Source organism: Homarus americanus, unplaced genomic scaffold (genome assembly GCF_018991925.1).
Source record: "Homarus americanus isolate GMGI-L3 unplaced genomic scaffold, GMGI_Hamer_2.0 scaffold9741, whole genome shotgun sequence".
Classification (NCBI taxonomy): Eukaryota; Metazoa; Arthropoda; class Malacostraca; order Decapoda; family Nephropidae; genus Homarus; species Homarus americanus.
This window is the reverse complement of record NW_024747359.1, coordinates 657,773-684,749: the sequence shown is the minus strand read 5'-3', so window position 1 is coordinate 684,749 and position 26,977 is coordinate 657,773. Positions and strand designations below refer to the sequence as shown.

The window sequence follows — 26,977 nt, the reverse complement described above, 5'->3', positions numbered from 1 at the left end:
TTCTGACCTTCCAGGATTTTACCCACCGTGTGCAGACTGCAGGACAGTAACGGGTGTTCGTGACCATCTTTACTGCAGGAAAAATGACAGAATTTGTTTGTGGCTGCTGTTAAGACGACCTCACCCACCACCGGCATAGTGTTGTCTGTACTGTTACATAACTCATATGTCTGTCTCTGCGTCATGTCGGTCTATTTTTCTTCCGAGTGAGTTAATCTCTGATGGCTTCTACTGTCTCACTAACTCATCCAAGGTTCAGTTCCAGCTTATAATCTTATCTCCTTTAACTCTGCTGGACCTTATAGGCATTTTTCTATTGCCTTTAATAGCGGTGTTGTTATATGTGTGGTTCATCCGTCACTTTGTTGTTGTTTTTAATGTGCTTCCCTTACCTGTGTCAACCTAGGTGGAGTTGGTGGTAGGGGGTGACGGGATGTAGGTGGCAGGTGTGAAGGAAGCGTTAATGAGCACCAGGTGAGGCGGCCTTACTTTATGAATTTTTTCTCTATTTCGGAGAGAGAGAGAGAGAGAGAGAGAGAGAGAGAGAGAGAGTTCAGCTCGTTCCACGGTGGATGTGCCAGATGCTGGATACTTAATACACACACACACACACACACACACAAAAGCAGCTTACTGGCCACGTTGTGTTCACCTGTCCCATGAACCATCACAAGTGGCTGACCTTAGCATTTACTCTCGTGTATCTGACTGTGTATAAAGCTGTGACTTAATGAGGTGAAGTGTTATTGGTACAGTCGCGGATAATAACAATAATAATACAATAATGGTGATGATAATAATAATAATAATAATGTGATTAACCTTTGCAGTACATAATTTTAATCCCGTTACAATATACCAGGAAATACCTCATAAATAACATGAACAAGAGACCCAAATACTACTGTAGCTGCCGGGATTGGTGACAAGAGCAAGTCGTAATCACAAAATCGAATGTGTGACTCAGCACGGGTAAAGGCTGTTATGGTAGGGTTGGGTTAGGTATCAGTCAGCTAAGTGTTTTGTACATGACCTCCCTACACATGGCCTCCCTACACATGACCTCCCTACACATGACCTCCCCACACATGACCTCCCAACACATGACCTCCCTACATATGACCTCCCCACACATGACCTCCCAACACATGACCTCCCCACACATGACCTCCCTACACATGGCCTCCCCTGTTATTGATGCGGTGGGTGGCAGCTGAGTGTTATTGGCGGCAGCAGCTGGGCACCGGGGAACGTGTGAGGTCGGGAGGCGAGTTAATTACGGATAGTGTAATTAAACTTTAGGGTGACACGGGTGGGTCGGGTCGGGAGTCTATGTGATACTGGGGTGGTGGGCAACAGGTGAGATACTTCATTACTGGAGCTACATAAGTCTAAAAGAATCGTAAGTTTATTTTTTTTTTTTACCTGGGATCACCTGAAGAATCTCCATCCCAGCTTATTTCACCTGAAGAATAATCACCCTTAACCTAACCTAACCTCATTCCTCTAAATATCGTTAGGGTGGTTAATCTTTAGGTGATATAAGCTGGGGTGGAGACTCTGCCGACTTGTTGACTTCTTAGACTCGAATTGTAGGTCAGTCGGGAATTTGAGTGTCTGTGTGTGGTGATGGTGATAGTGGCGGTGTTGGTGATAGTGACGGTGGTGATAGTGACGGTGGTGATAGTGGCGGTGGTGATAGTGGTAGTGGTGATAGTGGCGGTGGTGATAGTGATAGTGGTAGTGGTGATAGTGGTGATGGTGGCGGTGGTGATAGTGGTAGTGGTGATGGTGCTGGTGATAGTGGCGGTGATGGTAGCGTGTGGACCTGAGAGCGTAGTTCCGGTAGATTCATCCTGGCGCTGAGGGGGTATAAGACTGTGTAGTGTGTGGTGTTGTGGACGGCCCAGGCTGTGGTAGGGAGGCGCTGGAACAGAGGAGGAAGGGGGGGGAAGAGGTAGAATGAAATGGGAGGAGGAGGAGAATGACGAAGAAGAACGGATAATGAAGTTGGGAGATGGGAAAGAAAAGAGGTAAGAGTGACGGTCGATGAAGGGAAGAATTACAGGGGGGGTGTTGGTAGTGAAGGAGGGGTGGAGAAGGATCACAGCAGGGGGGGAGGGGGTGAGGAGAGGAAGGAAGTGGTAAATAGCTCAGACAGTGAGAGATACACGAGTGATTAATCTTTGTTTTTGAGTTTGTTCTTGTGGTATGGAAAGAGTGTATGTATGTAGGTATGTGGATGGTTTTGATGATCAGTTAGCGAGTGGATGGATGGTTTGCGGACTTCAGTGTACGTACGGGTGGAAGGTGGATCGGTTGAGTGGATGTACGACGAGTGGAGGAGGGGATGGATGGGTGGTTGGATGGTTGGCGAGCTGTGTGGATGTTTCGGATGGGTGGTAACTAAGTCGGATGGAGTATGTGGTCAGATTCGTGAGTAGGTGGGGCTGTGAGACCTACTTGACCCCCATCGTAGGAGTGTTAGGGGGAGGGGGGCCACACACACACTCATATATATACACACACATACACATTGGGCATTTTGTTCAGTAAGTATCATCTGAGTGTGTGTGTTCCTCCCCCAGGCCTCGTAACTCTCCATTAAAGCCAGCACATTTAACGAAGCCAGGGGTTTTGATATTTGGCCATTACCTCAGTCAGTGGATAGTTTAAGTATGTGAACCAGACAAAGATGGAGCCCGTATTAGCGTCGGGGGAGAGAGATATTTTTTATTGTAGTAGGAGGAAGGAGGTGGAGGTTGTGTGGTGGCTAGGAATTACAGTACCTTACTCTGCTGTATGTGAAAGTAGTAATAATGATAATTGTTATTTGTGTTGTTCTGAATTAATGAGGTGTTACTGATGGTAGGTGTTAGCTAGTGGAGAGGCTGAGGCAGTGGGGGGGGGGGCAGAGGAAGAAGAATGTTGGTGGGGTAACGAGTCGTCAAGGTCATTACTACTATTCCTGGCTGCTGGTGGTGGCCGACCAGTAGGGTATGGCAAGGACACACACACATTGTTTGCCATGGTTAGGTTAGGGTGGTTAATCTTTTGATGCAGTAAGCTGTTGTGATGGGAGAATTTTCAGGTGATTTGTTTTTTTTTGTCTCATTTCATGTTGGGTCAACACCTGTGGCTTGGGTCACCTTATTATTAATCAAACCACACCTGAATGAACACGGTAGAAAAATATTAAGAGGAAAAATAACAAAATCCATTGATATTATGACAACGAGCAACTTTCACTCAAATGTCACAGCTTGTGGAGAGAAAGTAATTACATGTACGTGGATATTAAACTTAGTGGAGATTATGTAGAAAGTTTCGGTGTGTGTGTAATAATAATAATAATAATAATAATAATAATAATAATAATAAACGGTTTATTAATAGAGTTGCAGCCGGTGGCTGAAAATATACACTTACATTTGATTTAGACATAATGATATAATGTGTGTGTGTGTGTGTGCGCGCGCGCGCGCGCGCTTACAAGATGGTGTGACTTGATAATGTATGTACTGTACGTGTTTGTGTGTGTACTGTCACCTTTATCATATCTCTGAAACTTGTACTTTATCTGTATTGTACCTGAATATGTGTACCTGTAGTTGTGTTTGTGTGTATGTAACTGTACCTGTATGTGATCTGTACCTGTAGTTATATTTGTACCTTTACCAATGTCTTAGATATATATAAATCAATTAATAATGTATTGTCACGTGTGTGTGTGTCGTTATAACCCGCCCTCTTATCTTATCTAAGTTAAACTCAGGCTGCATAATGAGGGTTGTGTTGTGTGTCGGCCTCTACCGGTGTTTCCCCCCAGCCCCTCCCCCCCCTTACTCCTCTCCCCTCACCCCCACCACCTTCTATGTTCCACGTGGTCTTAGTGGTTGTGGTTTTGTGGTTATATGGGGGTTATGATCTTGAGACATGGTTTTTGTGGTTGTGGTAATGATTATTTAAGGTGGTGAGTGTATCGTTGTATTGATGATAGTGTAGTTGACGCAGGGTGTGTAGTGGTGGAGAGTGTAGTGACGCAGGGTGTGTAGTGGTGGAGAGTGTAGTTGACGCAGGGTGTGTAGTGGTGGAGAGTGTAGTGACGCAGGGTGTGTAGTGGTGGAGAGTGTAGTGACGCAGGGTGTGTAGTGGTGGAGTGTAGTTGACGCAGGTGTGTAGTGGTGGAGAGTGTAGTGACGCAGGGTGTGTACGCGCAGGGTGTGGAGTGGTGTGGTGTGTAGTGAGAGTGTAGTGACGCAGGTGTGGTGTAGTGGACGAGGGGTGTGAGTGTGGAGAGTGTAGTGACGCAGGGGTGTGTGTGGTGGAAGTGTAGTGGTGGACAGGGTGTGTAGTGGTGGAGAGTGTAGTGACGCAGGGTGTGTAGTGGAGAGTGGAGAGGGTGTGTAGTGGTGGAGAGTGTAGTGACGCAGGGTGTGTAGTGGTGGAGAGTGTAGTGACGCAGGGTGTGTAGTGGTGGAGAGTGTAGTGGTGGAGAGTGTAGTGACGCAGGGTTTGTAGTGGTGGAGAGTGTAGTTGACGCAGGGTGTGTAGTGGTGGAGAGTGTAGTGGTGGAGAGTGTAGTGACGCAGGGTGTGTAGTGGCAGGTCGCTCGCTGGTGGTGATAGCTGTGGTGGGCGTACACTACCTCGCCGCCGCCCACCTGAAAGCAATACCTCTCTCGTCTACACTTGGCTCTCTGTGTTCAGTTAGGTGTTGCCTGATGCATAATACATCCCCGTGTACTTTGAGACTCCTCTGTGTGTGTGGTAGAAGAGAACAGATTCATCTCGTGGTGTAGGAGGTTGGGTTGTGGTAGGCGGATGAGTCAGACGATGTGGTTGTTTTGGTGTCTTAGTTGTGGTGGCTCTTGTGGTCAACAGGAGGGTTGTGTTGGATGAAGGAGTTGTCGTAGTGTTGTGTGCAGGGCGGCGGGGGATGTATGTGTCCTGCACTAGAGCACCAAGGACCTACCAGCATGCTTACCTTGATGACCTGGTACTCCACTGGCAGACGTGGTTAACAGCGTGTGACGTGGGTGTGGTGTAGTGGTTCCCAGGGTGGTTCTCAGCCGGGGGACTCACGGTGGTTTAGCACGGTGGTTCACACGCACTACACACCCACCTGTTTGGCCTTCACGGATGTACAGGTCTCGTTGGCTCGCTCCAGCCACCAGCCGGAGACAGCCTTTATGTTCATACCAGAAAGATCAGGCAAGCAGAAGACGAGCGAAAAATAGCTAAGCGTAACTTTCGTCAGTGTAGGGGTGGAGAGGAACACCAGGACGCAGGTGATCGCTCGTGCTGAGGCTGGTTTTATGATCGTGGTCTCAGTTTCCCATTGCCGCCTGTTGTGTCACGCTGAACACTATTGTCTCATTTTTTATCACTATATCAGTTCCCAAGTTAATGATGAGACAGTGAATAATCGTCACGAATTTTCATCCACGTGGAAACTTGTTCACTCGTGTGTGTGTTTGTGTGTGTGTGTACGTACGTACGTCCTTGTAGTGGCGGTGTTCTGGGGGGTCTGCGTGTGTAGGGAGGAGACTGTGAACGTGGCAAGTTGTCTTCCCATGAGAACATTGTCATTGATGTGTGAACACTTTTGTAGCAACGGTGTTCAACTTTCTACTGCGGACTTGTGCGTGGGGCTGTTAACCATGGAAGACTGAGAGTACAGTATGTATTATAGACAGCTGCTTCACCTATTGGTTCCTAGAGGAATTTCTTCATTGTGTCTTTTTATTGCTGGCGATTCTTCATTCTTTCTTAGGTGTTATTACGTATCTTCTCATTTTCTACACTGCCACCTTGCCAGTCAGTCGGTCACTTCTCTATTGTTCACTCTCGACAGGTACTGAGCACACACAGGCTCTTGAGTTTAACCCGGACATGTGCCAACGTCGGTCTAGCCTACACGTAAACAAGAGAGTTCATGATCTACTTCTTCCTGTGGGTCGTGGAGCTGGTGGGAGTCCCGGCACCCGTAGGCTTGTGTCGATCATTTTGCTTGATGGAGCCGATGGAACGAGCATGAAATTGGTGTGGGGGAGGGGGGGGGTAGGAAGGAGGAATTCGTCTTTGTTGTCGGGGAATTGGAGTGGTGATGGTGAGACGAGGGAGGTATGTTGTGGTGGGGTATGGGCAATGTAGTGGTGATTTAGGTAGATTGAAGGGGGGTGTGGTTGAAGGAGAGGAGGAGGAGATATTGTATGGGTCCTGGGAGTAGTAGTAGAGGAATTAAGGAGTTCAGGTAGGACAGGTGAGAGATAGAGGGGGGGGGACGCTGCAGTGCTTGGAGCGGATGGGACGGGGTGGAGGAGGAGGAGGAGACGAGGAAAGTCGTTGGGGAAGTGGATTATTTTGCGGTGGGGAGGGGAAGGAGGAGGGAGGGACCTTGAAGGATAGAAGACGGCAGGTGTGTGTGTGGGGTGGGGGGGGCAGGAAGGAGGAGGAGAGGAAGTGGTGTCCTCTGTTGACCCTCCGCTCCACCACAACCCTCCTCCCTGTCGCTAGTATCTGGACACCCGCTTCTTCTTTTTCTTCTTGCCAAGGAAACACTTATCAAAATGTGGATCCTAGTCAGTCATCTGTGAGTGTATTGCCTCCTGCCCGTGTCTCCTTTCCGTATTTTCTTCTTTCGTTTCCTTTATCTATTCCTTATCCATCCTCTAACATCCAAAGGTAACATTCACACGGGCGTTTGAATGGGTTCTGGATCGATCACTCTGGAAAATTGGTGTGTGTGTGTGTGTGTGTGTGTGTGTGTGTGTGTGTGTGTGTGTGTGTGTGTGTGTGTCCTACACTATAATAATATATATATATCGTCCCAACAGTTCATCAAACATCTGGTGTCCCATTATTTCCATCTCTGGCAGGGAGCTGCGATGGTGACCCTTATCTGACCTACCTTTACCTGAGAGAGAGATAACATTCGACCCCCTGACACTTTAACACAGTCAAAGTTCAAATAATTGGGGGTTTCTTTTCTTTGGGGGGGGGGTCCAGATTCCTCGACAGCGTGGATGATTAAGTTATAAAAAGAATATGAACGACAATTTATGGGTTTGTTAAGTGGTTTTTGTCTCTGAATCTCCCTGAAATTCTCAAGAGATAACACACACACACAAGGGTAAAAGGTTGATTAGGTTAATTTAGCAATAAGGTAGATTAATTTAGCGTTAGGTTAATTTATTTACCTTTAGGATGGTTTATCTTCAGGTGAAATAAACTGGGCTGCCAAAGGTGAAACAAACTGCGAGTTATGTGTGTAAATCTCTTGTCACCTAGATCACCCCCCCTCCCTACCAGACGCCCTCTTCGACTCGTTAAGCCCTTCGTTGAGCAGCTGGCATGACGGTCACTCAATGGTGATGACTTAATTCAGTGTGTCCTGAGTCCTGTGTCCCTTCCATCCTTTACCCCCTCCTCCCCCTTCCTTGTCCCCCTCCCCTTCCCCCTCTCCCCCTTTCTTGGCCCCCCCTTCTCCTCTTGCCCCCCCTCCCCTCCTTGCCCCCTAGTGGTGGTTTGTTGACTTACTGCTGTTGACGTAATGTTTTATGTGTTTATTTTGTTTTTGTTTGTTTATTTTTCTTTTGTTTGGTTACTGATATTGACACGATGTTTATGTAGACTGTTTATCATTGTTTCTTTGTTTTCTTATTTTGTTTGTTATTGATGCATTGTTAACAGGTTTAAACTGTATCTTTGTTCCGTGTTTGTCTCAGTTTCATGCATATAGGGTTAACAAGCTGAACTAGATAGTCTAAAATGGTAAAATGGATCGCCTGAAGAATTTGTACCCCAGTAGCTTATTTGACATGAAGATTTACCACCCTAACAGTATTTGGGGGATGAGATTAGGTTAGTGTTAGAATGGTATGGTATGGTTAGGTTGGTTAATCTTTAAGTGAAATAACTACCGTGGTGCAGACTCTTCAGGTGATCAGGTAAAAATTTGTGTAGCGAAAGAACCAACTGTTGTCATCTCGTGATCGTCACACTGGTGTTGGCATTTGATCACGTTCAGCCATGGTGATACTTCCGCTGTGACATTTTACTGTTGTTCTAAAATAAAGATAACTGTCTGTGTCATGAGGTCACTGGTTCACCTGAAGATTGGGCACTCTAGATTATTTCACCTGTTGATTAAATCTCTCTCTCTCTCTCTCTCTCTCTCTCTCTCTCTCTCTCTCTCTCTCTCTCTCTCCTAGGCAAATAGAGACGAACCTAAATAAGATAGAAACAGTCGGTGAAGAGACATAAAGCATGAATAGATTTATTGATTATTTTTTTTCACTGTATCGGGTGTGAGGTGGTGGTGTTGGGGGCATGTTCTCAGGAAAATGAGGACGTGAAAGTGAGAGGGGCGGTGTGTGTGTGTGTGTGTGTGTGTGTGTGTGTGTGTGTGTGTGTGTGTGTGTGTGTGTGTGTGTGTGTGTGTGTGTGTGTGTGTGTGTGTGTGTGTGTGTGTGTGTGTGTGTGTGTGTGTGTGTGTGTGTGTGTGTGTGTGTGTGTGTGTGTGTGTGTGTGTGTGTGTGTGTATATCAGTTGGCCTTGAAGGATGGGGGTCGGTCGTGGTGTGTACTTGTGGAATGTGGCCAACACCTGACAGAGGTATACAACACCCCATACCTGTCTCCTCGCTACACCCTGCCAAACCTCTCCCCATACCCTTCCAAGCACCCCTCCCCACACTCTTCCAAGAACCCCCCCATACCCTCTCAAACACGCTCCCTCACACCCCTGCCAAGCACCCCTCCCCCAGACCCTGCCAAGCACCCCTCCCCCACACCCTGCCAAACACCCCTCCCCAGACCCTGCCAAACACCCCTCCCCAGACCCTGCCAAACACCCCTCCCCCAGACCCTGCCAAACACCCCTCCCCCACACCCTGCCAAACACCCCCTCCTCACACTCGGTTTCAGGCCAGCCACACTACGTGCTGGCATGTGTCCTGCCACCTGGTCAGCCAGACTCACGATCCCAATCAAGTAAACACAGACACCTGGTCACGATGAGGTTACCTGAAGATTAGGCCCCGCCTCTCAGATTATATTACCTTAACTTTACCCACCCTAATGTTAACCTAACCTAACCCAATCTAATCTAGCCCAATTTAACTTACTCAAACTCAACCTAGTTATCGTAGTTAATCAGGTTAAATAAACTAGGGTGTTTTATGTTCAGGTGATCTGTACGATGATTATTCCTTGTAATTAGATATACAAATTAAATTTTAAAATAACTTTCCAGAAAATAGCACCAGAATTACGTCTTATAAACTCACTCAAAGATGTCCATACGTTAATTAGTCCGTTGCTAAGTCAGGTAGAGTCTCTGTGTAATAGTGAGGCCATTTTTGGTCGTTATGTTGTGTACCTCAGTTTAAGTCAACCAGTCACGTGCATCCTGATGTCTTCACTGGGGAGGAATATTCATGGCAGGAGCTTAGATTCACCACGTGTTTACCCAATAGCTACTTACTGCCTCCCACCTGGGGAAAAAGTTATGCCTGGTTCACGGTCACACACACACACACACACACACACACACATATGTTAGGGAAGATCCCACCCGACAGTTTCCCCACCAAACAAAGCCTCACTGAGGGGAAAACAGATCCCATTGTACATTCCCCATTGAACAAATCTCATTTATTCGAGATTTTTTCCTTCAAGGCTTTCGTATCTTATTGGTAAGGTCAGGTGTGATTTTGTCCCTTGGTCAACTTTTTCTTCGGCTGTAGAACCTTCTCTGGCTACACGGTGGAGCAGTGATAGCCAGGTAGGGTCTTTGTGGTGTGACTGCAGGAGGCGGAGCAGTGGTGTAATAGTTGAGGTGCACCAAGTTGTGGCAACTGTTGTGAGGGAGGGCACCATCCTCACCGCGCGGTGCTGGTGAGGAGGAGGAGCATGGTGATGGTGTGTGTGACGTCCATACTGGGAGCTCGACTGTTGTGGGGTACAGGGGTCATAGGTGTACAGGAGATGGGTAATTAAGAAGCTTCTGAAGATGGTGATGATTCCCTCTAGTGGCAGCGAGTGGCAACTGACCCGCGCTGCGATCAGTTCTCACGCTCCTGAAGATGCCCTGTCCTAGGTTGCCACACATCGCTACAGGATGTGTCTCGGGTCCTTTGCATATTCATAAATGGATGGGAATGTTGTTGTAAGTTTACTCGGGTGTCAGTCTAGGGCTCACAGATGGATAGACTGAATATTAAACCTTGATTATTGTTTTTTATGGGAGCTGTTGGAAGAGAAGGTATAGCGAGAGTTAGGTGAATGGCAGGTCTTTACTTTTCATGTCTTATTTTTTTTAGATAGGGTTGTGGGGGGGGGGTTGCATGGCGGGGAGTTGAACCAACGTGCGGGCGGCGGGTGGTGGTGTGTCGTTGTCCGTCCGTGAACCTCATCCCGCTCACCACCACCACCTTCTGCCGCTCCTGCACCACCACCACCGCTACCCGCATACCACCCATCCATTACCCGCACATCAACCACCATCGCCCCTACCACCACCTTTTGCTGATCCTTTCCTACCACCATTGTAGACCAAGGGGCGTGTACTGTGCAATTAATTAAAAAGAGAAGATATGTTAATGGCTATAAAGTAATCATGTGAGTTCCTCGGCAGAATTCATTACCATTACAGATTTAGCTACGGGATACAGGTACATTACATTAATTAATGCATGACGTCACAATGTAAGCTGTCTTAATATGTATATAAATGAAAACGCAGCTAAAACATTTCTTTTTAATAAATTCTAACTATTATTAAACTACAAAATACATACATACATGCATACATAGATACATACATACATACATACATACATACATACATACATACATACATACATACATACATACATACAGAATAATGAAAGTTACAGTAATCTTAGGGAAAAACAAAACAACTCAATGACCAAAACATTATTGTCTATACAGTAGGTGTTGAATCGGTCAGTGGGAGAAATCTCTTGACCGATATTTACTGTGTATAAGATTGTGGACAAGGAGGGGGGGGGGTAGTGTGTGTGTGGTGAGGCAGGATGACGGCAGCGGGTGTGTGTGTGTGTGGGACTATTGGGGAGAGGTAAGAGGTGGTGTTGGTGGCCTGGAGGTTTGGTGATGCCTCCGGCGCCTCTCACCCTCACTCACTCGCAGCTTTTAAATGACCCACCACCACTACCACCACCACCACTGCCACCACCACCACTACCACCACCACCACTACCACTACCACCACCACCACTACCATTACCACCACCACCACCAACCAGCGTGTACTGTCTCAGCTGATTCGAGTGTTGTTACCCTCGTCTGTCTGTCTGTCTATCTGTCTGTCTGTCTGGCTGGCTGTCTGGCTGGTTACTCCTGTTGCCTTTTCACACCCCTCACTCACACCTCTCCCTCTCTCCCTCTCATTCTCAGCATTTACTCTCGCTTGCACACTCCTGACTTACACACTCCCAACACACACTCCTCACACTCTCAGGTTAATTAAATTATAGTTGGTTGGCCTCATCTTCTAAGTCTTAAACACAGAACCTTAAAAATAATAAATGGAGAAAAGAAAACAAAAATACGAAAATGACTCGATTGTGTAAGTTATTTTTTCCTTTTTTTCAGTCATTTATTCGTGTGATTTCTTTAGGTTTGTACGTGTCTGCTTAGCACTGTAGAAATGGTTTGTTTATTTGGATGTGAGTGAGAGATTCATAAGTAACATTGCCGTGTGTGTGTGTGTAATAATAATAATAATAATAATAATAATTAACGGTTTATTGAAAGCTTGGCAGCCAGAAGGCTGAAAATATACAGTTACATATTTGGGGAATGGGTTACGAATTACAAATAATATACAAGTGACATAAGTAACACAAATAAGACATATAATAACTAGATGGGGGAAAAGCTCAAACTACAGTTCATTTCAACAGTGTGTGTGTGTGTGTGTGTGTGTGTGTGTGTGTGTGTGTGTGTGTGTGTGTGTGTGTGTGTGTGTGTGTGTGTGTGTGTGTGTGTGTGTGTGTGTGTGTGTGTGTGTGTGGACCCGCATCATTCAGACGACCGACCTAACCCGCTCACGTTCTGCTGCTGCTCCCCGGCCATCACGCTTACCTAGGACCTCAACACACACACACACACACACACTTGTACGTGAGCATAACGCTAGTTCCTTTTATTACCATCAGAGAGAGAGAGAGGACCATCGCAGTGAATGCTAGGGAAGAAGAGGTGAGAACCCTCCTCACAATGCCTGCTGGGCCTGGCTGACTAGGAGGAGCTTCAGGGACAGGAACTGGCTCTGGTGGCCCCTGGGAGCGGAAATGCCTTTGTTTTGGAGTCGAGCTGGGGTGGTGGTGGAGGAGGTGGTGGTGCCAGGTGGTGGTGGGTGGAGGAGGTGGTGCCAGGTGGTGGTGGGTGGAGGAGGTGGGCCAGGTGGTGGTGGGTGGAGGAGGTGGTGCCAGGTGGTGGGGTGGAGGAGGTGGGACAGGTGGTGAGGGTGGAGGAGGTGGGACAGGTGGTTGGTGACGGAGAGGGAAGTTGGGGGAGGGGTACATGGATTCAAGTCCCGCTTTGGTTTATCATGTGTGTGTGTCCTTATTTTGTAATTAACCTGTGTAGATTCCGTAGTGATGTACTGTTTAGGTTCATATGAATGAGTGGTGTAGCCCAGGTTAATTGCCAGGTGTGCGGGGCTCCTCAGGTGAATCTTTGTGTTCGGTACAGGTAAATGTTGAAGGTAACTCAGTGACTCAGTGTTCATATGTTTCCGTCGGCTCTCATTCCTTCCTTTATCTTTCCCTTTCTCCTTCCCTCTTTCCATTCCTCTTCGTTCCCTCCTCCTCCTACCCTCTTATTATCCTCCTCCCGTCTTCCCCTCTCCCTTCATTTCCCCCTACCCTCCCCTTCCTCCCACCCCCCCCCTTCCTCTTCCTCCTCCACTTCAGTGTTTACAAGGTGGCTTAACACTACCTTGCTAAGATGTATGTTATTAAGAACACGCTGGAAATGTTGCCCCGCTGATGATGGCGCTAATAATAATAATAGGAGACTCGGGTCGTTGGACTGTCTTCCTCACCTCACCAAAATAATAATAATAATAATAATAATGATAATAGATGATGATGATGATGATGATGATGACGATGATGATGATGATGATAATAATAGATAATGATAATAATAATTGACCTGTCGACCACATTTCATTTCATAATATTTATAAAAGAAAAAAAGTCGTGAATTTGTCGGTATGTGTGAGTGAGTGACTACCAGCAGCCAGCCATCATCCCTGTGTGGTAAGAGTTCACTGAGGAAGCTAGGAATGGGTGGAGTCCAGGACTGTACTTCCTCCGATTCTCGATACCTGACGACCCCACACGACACCACGCGACACACCTCACGACTCCAGACGACCCCACACGACACCACGCGACACACCACACGACTCCAGACGACCCCACACGCCACGACAACTGACACCAACCACCATCCTAACGCTATCAGTTGGGAGTTGAAATAATGACATGGTAGTATTACAGCCTAATATATTAACACTACACGAGATAATTGCCTATCTATTTACCTCTAGATAAGGGAAAGGGGATGGAATGTGTGGGAAACGGGGGAGAGAGAGAGAGAGAGGTGGTAGGGGTGGTGATGGTGGATTGAGAGGAGTGAGTAATGTTGTGATGGTGAGTCAGTGAGGACGCCTGGTCCAGGGAAGACGCCAGCCAGCCAGCCTAGGGTGGGTGGGGGGCACGCTCCTACACATGTCTGGCCCTGGCTCCTGCTGCTGCTGCTGCTCATGATGTAATGGGGAGGGAGGGTCGTGCCGGACAGTCTTTCACTCTGACACTTCTCGCCTCCGCTCCCCACCCCTCTTTCCTCTTCCCAATTTCCCTTCCCTCCTCCCAATTTCCTTTCCCCCTTCCTCGCCCCTTCCCCTTGTATTACACCCCGCCACTATGGTGTACTGGCTTCTCCGTCATCACCCCCTTGTGGTTCCTCTCTCTGTGTTAGTGAATCATGATGGCCCCACCCCCTATGTTGTAGAGGAAAGAAGGGTGACTTACTATGGTCAGTGTGTGTGTGTGTGTGTGTGTGTGTGTGTGTGTGTGTGTGGAGTCAAGATTGTTGTTGTTGTTGTTGTTATAGTAGAAATAACAGTAGTCTTCTCACGTCAGTTTCAGTTTCTTAACATAACAAACAATGGGTGAGGGGAGAGGAAGGGGGAGCTTCTTTAACCCCAACTGACCGTAATGGGGTGAGGGGAGAGGGAGGGAGGGGAGCTTCTTTACCTTACTAACCTTAATGGGGTGAGGGGAGAGGGAGGGAGGGGAGCTTCCTTACCCTTCAACTAACCTTAATGGCGTTGATTCTATACATTGTTTATTATTGGTGTCAGGCTCTGTATTGTAACACCCTTCTTGTCGTACACTTCACACACACACACACACACACACACACACGTAAAAGTATTCATGTAAGTTGATATTTTTTTATTTACTTTTTATACAGATTGATGAATATAATTGTCTTTAATGTACTAATTTTCTTTCTCTTTTGCAGGTAAGTGTAAATGAGGTTGTTTGGTCGTCAGCTGGTCGTGGTGAGATAAAGTGTACTGTTATTTTGGTATATAGTGGGAAGAATATGACTGTAGTATATTATAATGCAAACTGTGAAGCAAAAGACTGGTGATAGACGAGACACCAACAAAAGTTTACTGAGATTTAATTTTTTATTTATTTTATTTTTACACCACTGGATGTATTTTTTTTTGTATGTGGCGTTGTACTGATATTCCTCTTGTTTGTCTTGTGTTGTGTTTTTTGTTAGTTAAGGAGTAGTGTGTGTGTGTGTGTGTGTGTGTGTGTGTGTGTGTGTGTGTGTGTGTGTGTGTGTGTGTGTGTGTGTGTGTGTGTGTGTGTGTGTGTGTAAAATTGAAACCTACAATATTTACACTCGCACTCATTCCCACGTTGTTGTTGTGTTATATTAATGAAGCACTTATGTCGTGTGACGCCATACATTTATACCCCCTCCCCGTGAGAGAAACACACTGTGGGTTAGGTAGACACTCTTCTCACCCCACTCGCCCATGACGTCACGATATTTCCCTCTGCCCCCCTCTCTAGTGTTACCCTAAATGTCACTCGGTAATGGGTATTATTTTGTGTGGGAGGCTTGACGGGGAGGGGGGGTATTAGGTCAGATCAATTCAGTGGTAATGGTCATAGTAGAGTGATGATGATGATGATGATGCCATAAATGGTTCCAACTACCACTCAGATCCTCAAGAGATTCCTATGTTAAGTTTGCTCTCTGGGTGGACAGGTGAGAATACAGGTAACTGGTTCATTTACGGTACGAGTTAAAGTTGTCAGGTGATATGGCTATGAGACTGTGCCTAGAGTGCCATGACTAGGTATGTGTTCTTCCCAAACAGTGAATATGAATTAAATTAACAAACAAAAATCAGATCATGAAATTTAGGGTCCCTCCCCCCCCCCCAAGCTTAACCTTCTGATGATTTACTACCTTAACGCTATCTAAGTGGGTTGGTTAGGTTAGGTGGGGGGCAGTGGAGGGGTAATTTTCAGGTGATCCGAAATCTCAAAATAATTCTTAGTTGTGGTCGGTGGTGGCTGTGATTGTTGGTCGTCTCATCAGTGTAACGCTTCGATTGATTAAATTATTTACGTGACCTTCCACATGGCTGGTGCGTCACCCCCCAGCAGGCAGCCATGGACCGTAACGTGATGGAAGGGGACATTTACCCCTAGTGTGTACATCTGAGGTCCTCCACCCCCTCCCTTCCCCACCTCCTGTATATCTTTCTCAGTTTTATGTCCCCCACGTCCAGGATGGCTCTCACTCCCCCATGACACATTTACTCCCAGAAGTTTTCCCTCCCCTGCCTCATATACTCCCCGTACTCCTGACCGCTAACAGTGCTCGTCCCTGTGTCTGGACGTACACCCCCATTTTAACAATATTCCCCCCTCCACGCTGCGCATGAGACCCTGGGATACGCCATCATAACGCACCCTGCCTCGATATACGCCTCTCCCTTAACCCCCCACTCCACCCCTACTCCCACCCCGCTACACCTCTGCGTGAGCGTAGCAGACTGGTGTTCAGGTGTGCTGGCTTAATGACTATGGAGGTGGGCAGGTGATAGGGTGCCTGTGTGATGCTGAACTCGATAGCCAGGCGGTGCGGGCCTGGCCTACCCTGACTCACCTCTCCTTGTACTCTCTACAGCTTGGCCTCCTACCTGTTCCCCCTACCACTTGGAGACGATTCAAGAGGGGTTTCTTCCTCCGCACCTGTAGTTAGATTTGTTGCCAGATGCTCCAGGTAACATCGTGCTCAAGTCAGCTGTTTAATGTTTACAACCCTCAGGCCCAGGTAACTCGTCAGGTTCCCTCTGGAAGACCTCCTACTAAGTGCCTGTGATGTTGACACTGTTATGACCCGTGACCCCAGTGTTAGGATGGTGCAACAACACGAGTACCGACATCACCAAAGAGAATGTTAAATTATCTTGGTATACAGTTATCCTTCTCTCCGTCGGGTTTTGTTTATCTCGTGTGTTATGGAAGTGAGACATGATGGAGGGAGAGTAAGAGAGGGGATAGGGGGAGCTGGTGGAGGGCTTGTCACCTATAGAAGAGGTTCATACACTGAGATTTAAAGGTCAGATTGGCGTTGCCTTTGTGTGTGTGTGTTTGTGACAGATGGTTGCCCAGGAGGTAGCAGCAGCACCTGACACACCACCACCACACACTGTTAACACCACCTGGTCACCACAGTGGGCGGGGAAAATTAATTACCTTGAGGTTTTTGGGTTACACTGACTGACCACCGCACCGCTCAGGGGGCCATAACGAACTGTTGGATCACCACAAGATTAGGTTAGGTTAGGTTGGGTGAGGTGTACGTGAGGGAGGGGGGATGGAGGAAAGGGAGTAGGAATAAAGGAGTAAGTGGAGTAGGATTTAAGGAGTAAGTGGGGTAGGAATGATGGAGGAAGGACTAAGTGGTGAAGGGGGGCGTGGAGTGAGCCAGCTAGTCACCGCCTGACGTGTGTGTATGAGTGCTGGAGGCTTCACTGTCGACGGCCAAGGCTCGCTTCTGACGGAGAAATCCAGCAACATTAATTTTTATTTTATTTTATTTAGGTTGAAAGTCATGACGACTCCGAGGCAAAGTTTTATGAGAGGTTGTGCTTAACTTGGGGGGTTAAGAGTAGGCGCTGCTGGAGGGTGGGGGGCTGTATCTGAAAGCAAACACTCATGTCTTGGAGTCGCAGGCGAGTTGATGGTGGTGACAGTGTATGATGATGGTGACTGTGTATTGTGAGATTAGAGATGGTGACAGTGATGGTGGTAGTGGTGAAGGTGAAAGCAAGTCGTGTACGGAGATGATAATAAAAAAAGTGCCGGTAATACAGGTAAATAAGAAAGGGAGGCCTCACACACACACACACACACACACACACACACACACACCTACCTACCTTGGGGTTAACGGCACTAAAACATTAAAGTGACGCGACTATACTAACATGACGTCGAATATTTAAGTGGTAAATGAAATAGGGTTGGGGTCAAGGACCTTTAAAGCCGAGTAATAACCCGACAGGTGTGTTGCCATTACAGGTGTTAGGTGAGAGAGGGGGGGGGAGGGGGGGTTAGTATGGTACAGTGAACCTTTGTCGTGAGGTTGATAATACGAGTGCTTAACCTGATAGTGGTAGGGGTAGAGGCCAGGTAGGGGTAGAGGCCAAGTAGAGGTAGAGGTTGAGGGCGGGTAGAGGCCAGATCGTGGTGATGGTGCTCGTGGTATCTCAACAAGAGTAGATGTGCTTCTGTACCCAACCCTTGTCATGTGGTAATAACTTACACCCAATGAAGATTGTGTGTGGACTTTTAATTAGTGACAACACAATGGTCGGGCGTCGGTCACGTCACATTCCCATTAATATATGTTACACGTGGTAGATATTACCTGTGTGTGTGGTGGTCAGGTGTCAGCAGTGTATTAGACGTGTATACTTGTTATGGTGAGAGTGGTGCTAACAGCCTCGTTATACCACCTCCACCTCAAACACATCTCTTAACCATTATAAAGACAATAAAGATGTCCAGGTATTGAAATGTAATATAAATGTGACCTTTCCTGGAGTCCCACTTGCTGGAATTCTCAAATGAGGTCAATAAAGGCTGTTGGTGAGGGGGGCGGAGGTGTTGTGTCAGCCAGGTACGCTTAACCTACTAACTCAGGTGTGCATGTGAGGAATCCTTCGTGTTAAGTGTCTGTGAAATTTGCAGTTGAATAGATACGACCGAACTATTATTACAAAAGGTTGACTGAAGTATGTTGACTTTTGCAGAGTGAATGGTATCAGTGTGTAGTAGAAATGTGTAAGAGGATTATATAAGAGTGAGAGATGGCAAAACGGTGTCAAGCAAGAGTTAAAAGGTATTGTGTGGTTTACGTTATCACCGGCTGAAAGTCAACACTGCAGTACGACAACCGTAGACATGTTCCCGGCAACACCTTTTAGGATGACGCGCGGGGTGGGGAGACGGACAGATGAAGGGAAGGAGGAGGAGTGAGGAGAGAGACGGTCTGCGAACCACTTTGTACTCCCTCCCAGTGTGAGGTTAAGATCCCGGTGTGATGTGAGTTACGGGAGGATACTTATCTGAGGAGCCAACGGGTCAGGACACACACACGAACACAGCATAAAAGGAAGACGGCTGGCTGGCGGTGCCTTGGGTCATTAACCGCCTGCTGGTTCCGTAGTGCAGGCGAAAGTTCCAACATTATCTGGGCCATAAACGCTCTTAAGTGATCCCACGCGCCTGTTACTTCTGTTGCACGGAGTTGAGTGTGATGTCGCCTTCAAGCAGAGTAGGTTCTTGACGCCTATGGTATTGTCGAACTATTTTTCTCATATCTTGAAGTATGTAATATCGCTCGGTAATTGTTTTGTATATAAATGTTTCCAGTGGGTTTTTGTACCGGGCGGTTAAACTTCCCTAAGTGGACCCTGCCGCCTCGAGCCATGGAAAACGAGAATGTGAATAAGAGGCGAAGAGTGTGGACGTCTGAGGGTTTTTAATAATGTAACGTTCCAGTATTTCCACGTATCGTTGATGGGGTAACATATAAGACGACTTGACACCACCCTGAAGTGACCACGTATTAAATGGTGTTCGACAGAGACGGGGGGCTAGAGACAAAGAGAGAGAGGGGGTTAGAGAGAAAGAGAGAGAGCGCTAGAGAGAAAGAGAGAGGGGAGGGGGGGCTAGGAGAGAAAGAGAGAGGGGGAGGGGGCTAGAGAGAAAGAGAGAGGGGAGGGGGGGGCTAGAGAGAGAGAGGGAGAGAGAGAAGAGAGAAGAGACAAAGAGAGAGAGGGGTTAGAGAGAAAGAGAGGGGCTAGAGAGAAAGAGAGAGGGGAGGGGGGCTAGAGAGAAAGAGAGGGAGGGGCTAGAGAGAGAAAGAGGGTGGGGGGCTAGAGAGAAAGAGAGGGAGGGGGGGCAGAGAAAGAGAGGAGGGAGAGAAAGAGAGAGGGGAGGGGGGCTAGAGAGAAAGAGAGGGAGGGGCTAGAGAGAAAGAGAGAGGGGACTAGAGACAAAGAGAGAGAGGGGGGTTAGAGAGAGGGGCTAGAGAGAGAGGGGGAGGGGGGGCTAGAGAGAGGGAGGGGCTAGAGAGAAAGAGAGAGAGGGGGGGAGGGGGGCTAGAGAGAGAGGCGGTCGGCATACAAGTTTGTGTAAAAGGGGTGAATCATGACATATCCGGCCACGGCAGACAAGTTGAGCCAGACAACTTCCAGGAAACTCCCTCCCTCGCCCTGCTGTGTAACCTACCACCTCTTTGTCCCGTCCGTGGCATAGCGTGTGTTCCTCTATACCTCCGCTTCCGTGGCCGAGAATTATTTTCCCCACTCACTAACAAGCATTCCTTTGTCTAACGTGTTTACATAGTGAGTTGCTTCTATTCAACTTCCGGGGTAATTTTTTTTTTGTTCCCAAGTGCAGCGCTTGAAGTACGCATTGCAGAGCGCTTCACCTATCATTCGTAGTGCTTGACCTGTGTAATGCTTGAGGTACGTACCGCTTTGATCACTCTACCCATCGTGTGTTGACTCGGGAATGAATCAATTGGCAGTTTACTCGTGAATCCGTTTAAGGAAAAGGTTTAATAAAGGATTATCTTTACGTTGGCTTATATTTCGGATTGAACTTTTTATTAAAGAGTCAGGTGAGGGGGGTGTTAAACGTACGGTCGTTCATTATCAGAAGTTCGGTATCCGGTCAAAATTTTTCCATCATTCCATTTACTGCAGTTTCCAAGGTTTCATAGCTCTCTTCTCCTTTCCTCTTCCTTCCTCTCCTCTTCTTCATCTCCTCTTTTCTCCTATCCTCTCTCTCTCTCTCTCTCACTTCCCGGTTCTCGGATTATCTGTCAGAATCGATCATCATCTTACCTCCTTCCCCCCCCTCACACCAGACAGCGGGTACACATAAAACGTGTTGCTTCCATCTACTCAGTGTGCGTGGGGCTCAACTGGTGTCCCCCGAGGGTTGAGATCTGATTGCTGGAGCTCAAAATGGACAGACGTGTGTGTGTGTGTGTATGTGTGTGTGTTTGTGTGTGTGTGTGTGTGTGTGTGTGTGTGTGTGTGTGTGGGGAGATTCTCAAAGCTTGGCACTGTTATTTTCAGCTGCCATCGTGACTTCATCGCTTACACACACACACTCTTCCATCACCCACTTCTAATCTATGGTGGAATGTTGTGTGAAGGAGAGAATGTAACAGTGGGGGTGAGGAGACAAGGAACAAGGAACAGCTGCTATACGGAACATAGCCACGGGGCAGGAGAGAGACAGGGAGAGTAGGAGAGAAACGAGGGGGGGGAGGGGGGGTTGTATAAACGAGCAATAGTGTTTAAAGTACAACATCTATTTAGGGTGATGTTGCTGGGATGATGATGGTGTTGCTAGGATGTTTTGTGTCATGGTGGTGTTGCTGGGATGATGTTTTTGGTGTCAGGGTGGTGTTGCTAGGATGATGTTTTCGTCATGGTGGTGTTGCTAGGATGATGTTTTCGTCATGGTGGTGTTGCTAGGATGATGTTTTCGTCATGGTGGTGTTGCTCGGATGATGTTTTTGTGCTGCGATGGTGTTGCAGGATGTTTTGTGTCATGGTGGTGTTGCTGGGATGATGTTTTTGGTGTCAGGGTGGTGTTGCTAGGATGATGTTTTCGTCATGGTGGTGTTGCTAGGATGATGTTTTCGTCATGGTGGTGTTGCTAGGATGATGTTTTCGTCATGGTGGTGTTGCTAGGATGATGTTTTTGGTGTCATGGTGGTGATGATGTGTCTGATGGGGGATGATGTTTTTGGTGTCAGGGTGGTGTTGTAGGATGATGTTTTCGTCATGGTGGTGTTAAGTAGGATGATGTTTTCGTCATGGTGGTGTTGCTAGGATGATGTTTTCGTCATGGTGGTGTTGATGTTTTCGTCATGGTGGTGTTGCTAGGATGATGTTTGGTGTCATGGTGGTGTTGCTGGGATGATGTTTTTTGTCAGGTGATGTTGTGATGATGTTTTTGGTGTCAGGTGGTGTTGCTAGGATGATGTTTTCGTCATGGTGGTGTTGCTAGGATGATGTTTTCGTCATGGTGGTGTTGCTAGGATGATGTTTTCGTCATGGTGGTGTTGCTAGGATGATGTTTTTGGTGTCATGGTGGTGTTGCTGGGATGATGTTTTTGTCAGGGTGATGTTGGGATGATGTTTTTGGTGTCATGGTGGTGTTGCTAGGATGATGTTTTTGTCAGGGTGATGTTGGGATGATGTTTTTGTCAGGGTGATGTTGCTGGGATGTTTGTGTCAGCGTTGTGTTGCTGGGATGTTGTGTTGGTGGGATGATGTTAAGGATGTTGAGGTCATGGATATATTTCAGTGACAGCGAAGTGTGTTCAGGCGTCGTATATTTCACAGGTCAGGTAGTAGTGTGTCCGCCCCGCTACCATGCACAGATGTGAGGAGCCTAATTAATTATTACCTGTAGTGTGATTGATGTGATGAACGCAACCAGGTACTGCGGGATAAATATCTAATTAGTTGTATAGCTTTGTGTGTGTGTGTGTGTGTGTGTGTGTGTGTGGCGGCAGGGCAGGTGGGTGACTGGGGTTTTTGTGAGTAGTGGTGGGTAACGGTAAGTCCTTTTGTGGATGCTACTCTCTTGCCCCTGATACTGCCTGGCCTGCACCTCGACACACACACACACACACACAACACAACACAACACAACACGACACAACACAACACAGTCTATTGACACCTGGCGTTACCTGTCATATACACACACATACACTAATGACAGCACCTGGCCAGACCCTTATAAACTACTGCACCAACACCACCTGTACAGATCTCTCACAGCATTTCCTGGCCACATTCCACACATTATTAACGCCACCTGGCCACACACCATACCTACCACACCTGGCCACACAACATACCTACCACACCTGGCCACACAACATACCTACCACACCTGGCCACACAACATACCTACCACACCTGGCCACACAACATACCTACCACACCTGGCCACACAACATACCTACCACACCTGGCCACACAACATACCTACCACACCACCACCACGCGTCACTGCAGAAGATACACAGAATGGATCACGTGAAGGGTTTAGATACCTGAGCTTGTTTTACCTGGTGATTAAACCTAACCTAAACCCCCCCAAAATGGATGCCAAAGATATTACAGTAGCTTAGAAAACAAGATTACTAATAATTCTAGGTAAATTGGGCCTGATATCCCTTAACAACGGCCAACGAACACGGTCATGTCCGCCCAGAGGCATTTTCATGACTGGTTTCTGACGTCATGCTTCTAACCTCTTCAAACATGGCGGGTAATGATGTCACTACCTGGGCACGAAGCGAATGTATGTATGTATATATATATGTAAGAGAGGAAATAAGCAGTAACTCACCTTGAGGAACTTACCTGGTAATAATTATGAGGGTTGTGGCTTTTAGTTGTTTTTGTCCCCACCTCCAGACAGTAAGCGGATGTGAGAGTATTTGAATCAGTGTGAACATCAGTCAGTCAGTCAGACCTTAGAGAAAGTCTACGGACATACCAACCAGTGTTTCGTTTTTTTTTCGTTACCAGTCAAGGAATTTTTGTCTAAACTAAACTAAGCTGTGAACCCAGGCAAGTTTAGGTTAGGTTAGGTTTGGTAAGATTAGGTTTAAGATAATAAGGTTTCGGTGGGTTTTTGTCAACGCATTTCAGTGTTTATGATTTATGTACAGGTTTATGTCAACAAACACCATGTATCAACGAAGTGTGTGTGTGAGCTGATGTTATGTGTACTGTTTAGGCAGAGATCCATTTGACTGGTGGATTGAAAATGTATATGTGTAAGTTAAAGATCAAAGGTTTTATCACGAAAGCTTATTGTGAAGTCATTATATGTGTGAGGCCATCGTGACGGGTTGTACAGTATTGTGTCACGTTTACACTGAGGAGTTTCCCTTAAGTTGAGGGTTTTAGGATGTCACTTGTGGTCGTCGTGAGTAATAGAAACCGTCTATACTGTTATGTTGGATGGTCATGATTTAGACCACCTCACACGTGTCTCTCATACTGTTCGGTACTGAGTCGCTGTATTTCAAAACTTTTTTACTCCCTTTATTGATTCCAACCAACATGTGATCTTTTACCGGCGGGCAAGGACGTTCCGCCTCGCCTCCCCACGTCAGAATATGGAAACAAGAAGCCACTTATCAATGAACTATCACATAAAACATTGTTGGAACTGGTGCAAGTAGCTATTACTCCGTTGTCGTCTTCCAGGTGATACAAAAGGTGATAAACTAACATTTAGGGTCACAATCGAGTATAACAAAGACCTTCTTGTTAGTCCTTCTTACACCCGCCAATTCTGGGTCTCACGTTTGGTATTTAAAGACGGCGAAGTGGGGACAACTTTTTGCCTGGGAGCAAGTGTATTCCACTACTTTCATAATCGTGCAATAGCCACAACTAGGAAGTAAAACTCCTCCAGTTACTTATAAAAAACTAGTTGATACAAGTTCCGGAGTTAGGTAGAGCCATTGTTGGGTGATTGATGACAAACTGTTCCGCCTTAATTAGGAATACCTCATCACCCACCTAATGTCACCTGTTGGGAAGCACAAGTTTTAATTGCTCTGTTTTACCCCCTTCAGTCAACAAGCTGGGGGGGTTCACTGTACAGTAGCTAAAACAACTATCTGTGCAGGTGGGGGTCGATATGCTCCGAAATTTGACGTGTGACTAGTGACAGCCCTCATATACCAAAATTTATCGTCCATGGTCTCATATTGTTTCCCTCAAAGTATGCACATATAGTTGTTTTAGCTACTGTACATGGGTATCCAATATTTGGTTCACTTCCCCCAAAAACTTTCATCCATCGTCCATCAGTTCTAAACATCTTACAAGTTCGACTTCTCGGGAACCTCAGCTGAATTTTGTTGAAACTGGGTGACCCGGTGACCCCCTTTTCAAAATTGAGTCCCAACTTCATTGTTCTCTGGTGAGTGCCTCGAGGCCCGCCTGACGTCTTCATGAAAGAAATATCAACATAAGTCAGACACTAAATTAAGGTGACAGATATTACCAGGGTAGTGGGGGACCAATACTAGGTTTAGCCATAATATACTGGAGTGGTATAACTTGACTACATCCTGAAATTATGATCTTTGAATTTTACCCAATAGTTGCCGGTTCGAAGGATGTGGCCGGTGACTGGGTAGAGCACCGAGCTGCATGCAACCTGAATTTGTAGTTGAAGTGAACAGGCGGTAAAATGCAATGCTGGCCACAGCCCTTTCATTGTGTGTGCTACATCCATACTGCCCCTAACTTGCCGTGATGCCTATTACAATATAAGGCCTACTTTAAATTTGTGTGTGCGCGCGCATTCCAGTGCTTAATGATAACCGCCGAAAAATATCACCATTAGGATGAAACGTGAAATAGAAAACAAAACAAAACAAAAATAAAGGTGTTGGTGATTCAATTTGCAGGAAAGAAATTGCCCGCGAAAATAATAGTCTGGAATACCCAGGGTGACCGCGGTGAGAACATGGAATAGTTTTTCCTCTATAAAAAATATCGGGGTCGGTGGATTGACGAACCGGTAAACAGAAAGAATATATATTTTTTTGTCTTTACATTTTTATATTTTTTACGATTCTTGACAATTGTTTGCTATCTGATGTGACACGTGTGAACCCAGCGATGTATTGAACTGTATATATGAAGCAGGAATGTGAAGCCCCCCCAGTGTGTTGAAGTCGACGTGTGAACCCAAATATTAACCTGAATTGTGCATGTGGACGCGGATGGGTCAGATAAAGTTAGTCAGGCTCACAAAACATTCGTGGGTTAAGTTTTCCCCATAATTGAAGATAAAAGAATACGTCTGACTTATAATTTTATTTGATATTTTAACTATGGCGGACAAATTGGCGCCAAAAGTCTGTAGCCGACTTCGATGCCTTATCTCAGAGCCGGGGGGATAACAGGAACGAATGTCTGGGACTCTGGGTTGGCTACTGGGAGATACGGCGGTACATCATCTCTGTAGGACACAAGTTAGCGGAGGCGACGGCGACACAGTTTTTGTGTGGTGTCTGGAGGGAGGGAGGGGGCGCACACACACACACACACACACAGACAGACAGACATATAGAGTTCGGCTGCGCAAGGGTCCACTGGAGTGTGTTCCTCGCGCTGCTGGTGGGAAATTGGGTCAGCTGGGCGACCCATTTTAGTGGGAACAATACCACCGATAAAAGCGGGAAGGAAGATAAACAACAAAGGGTAAAAGATGAAGGATAAACAATACGATAATAAACAAATAATGATGGTAAAGGATGTTGACTCTACGTTCAGGGTAAAGCACTTTATAATATATACAGTCTTATAGATTATCTTTGGATAAGCTCTAGGTGTATGACTCTAGCAGTTCCGTCTGGGGTACTCTGTGTTTATGGTTGGTGATGGCAGGGTAGTACAGGCTGGTTAGGTTAGATTAAGGCTGTTATTGTGCTGGTACATTATTATACAGCTACGTTAATCACACATTATGAAGAAGCTCTCCTGGATTATAGCTGGAGTTGTGTGTGGTGGAGATACTGGGAGGGAGGGAGGGAGGGACAAGGCAGGGAAAATCCAGGAAGATTCTCTGTTCCTCCGAAAATCAATCTTCGATCAAGTGGCATCCGGGGTGACGGAGGTCCTGGTGAGTCAGATTGTTGGTGTAGGCGACTAGCACTCCGTGTACCCATCACAGCCTGATTGGATTGCACGTTTTTATTACTTATTTGATAAATTTTTCACATTGTATAGCTGCGAAACGTAACCTGTATGTGTAGATGAAATGGTAACTCAATTACACGTTTGAATGTATATAAATTATTGTTCATTAATGATATATAAAACTGGAATAGACAAAATAGTTAACAACTGTAGTTCCCACGTCAAATATCTCTACTAATACAGCAACGGACATCAAACACAGTTGGGGGGAATAGAACAAACTATTTGAGTAAAAACACACAAGCAATATTTGTTGTGGTAAATGCCCGGAGAGTTTCAAGAGGAATGGTGTACCGCGGTTTGTGTAGGTCGTATTTCAAGTGCTGGATGCTGAAATGCTTTTACATCCAACGGCCTCAATTGTCAGAGATTCGTATATTGATTCCTCCCACAGTTAGGCTGAAAGGTCATATCTGGTGTTGGTTGCCAGGTGTCGATGAGCTGTCGACTCCGTGTAGGCTTTTGGATGGTTGTGTGTTTGAGTCATTCAGTAAGGGCAAAGGGGAATATTTTATCTTGCGAAGTATTGA

At 46.6% G+C, this 26,977-nt stretch overlaps 1 protein-coding gene across 5 annotated transcripts in view; it reads left to right on the top strand.

Moving 5' to 3' along the window:
• Positions 1–26,977, top strand: part of LOC121879566 (E3 ubiquitin-protein ligase SMURF1-like) — a 131,823-nt gene that overhangs the window by 76,518 nt on the left and 28,328 nt on the right. The window contains exon 1 of one of the 5 annotated variants that reach the window (XM_042386225.1): positions 18,928–18,946. The exons of the other annotated variants lie outside the window; for them this stretch is intronic. The gene's annotated coding sequence lies outside the window, so the exon portion shown is untranslated. Of the gene's footprint in view, positions 1–18,927; positions 18,947–26,977 lie in introns of those variants that run through there. 5 annotated transcript variants of the gene reach the window in all.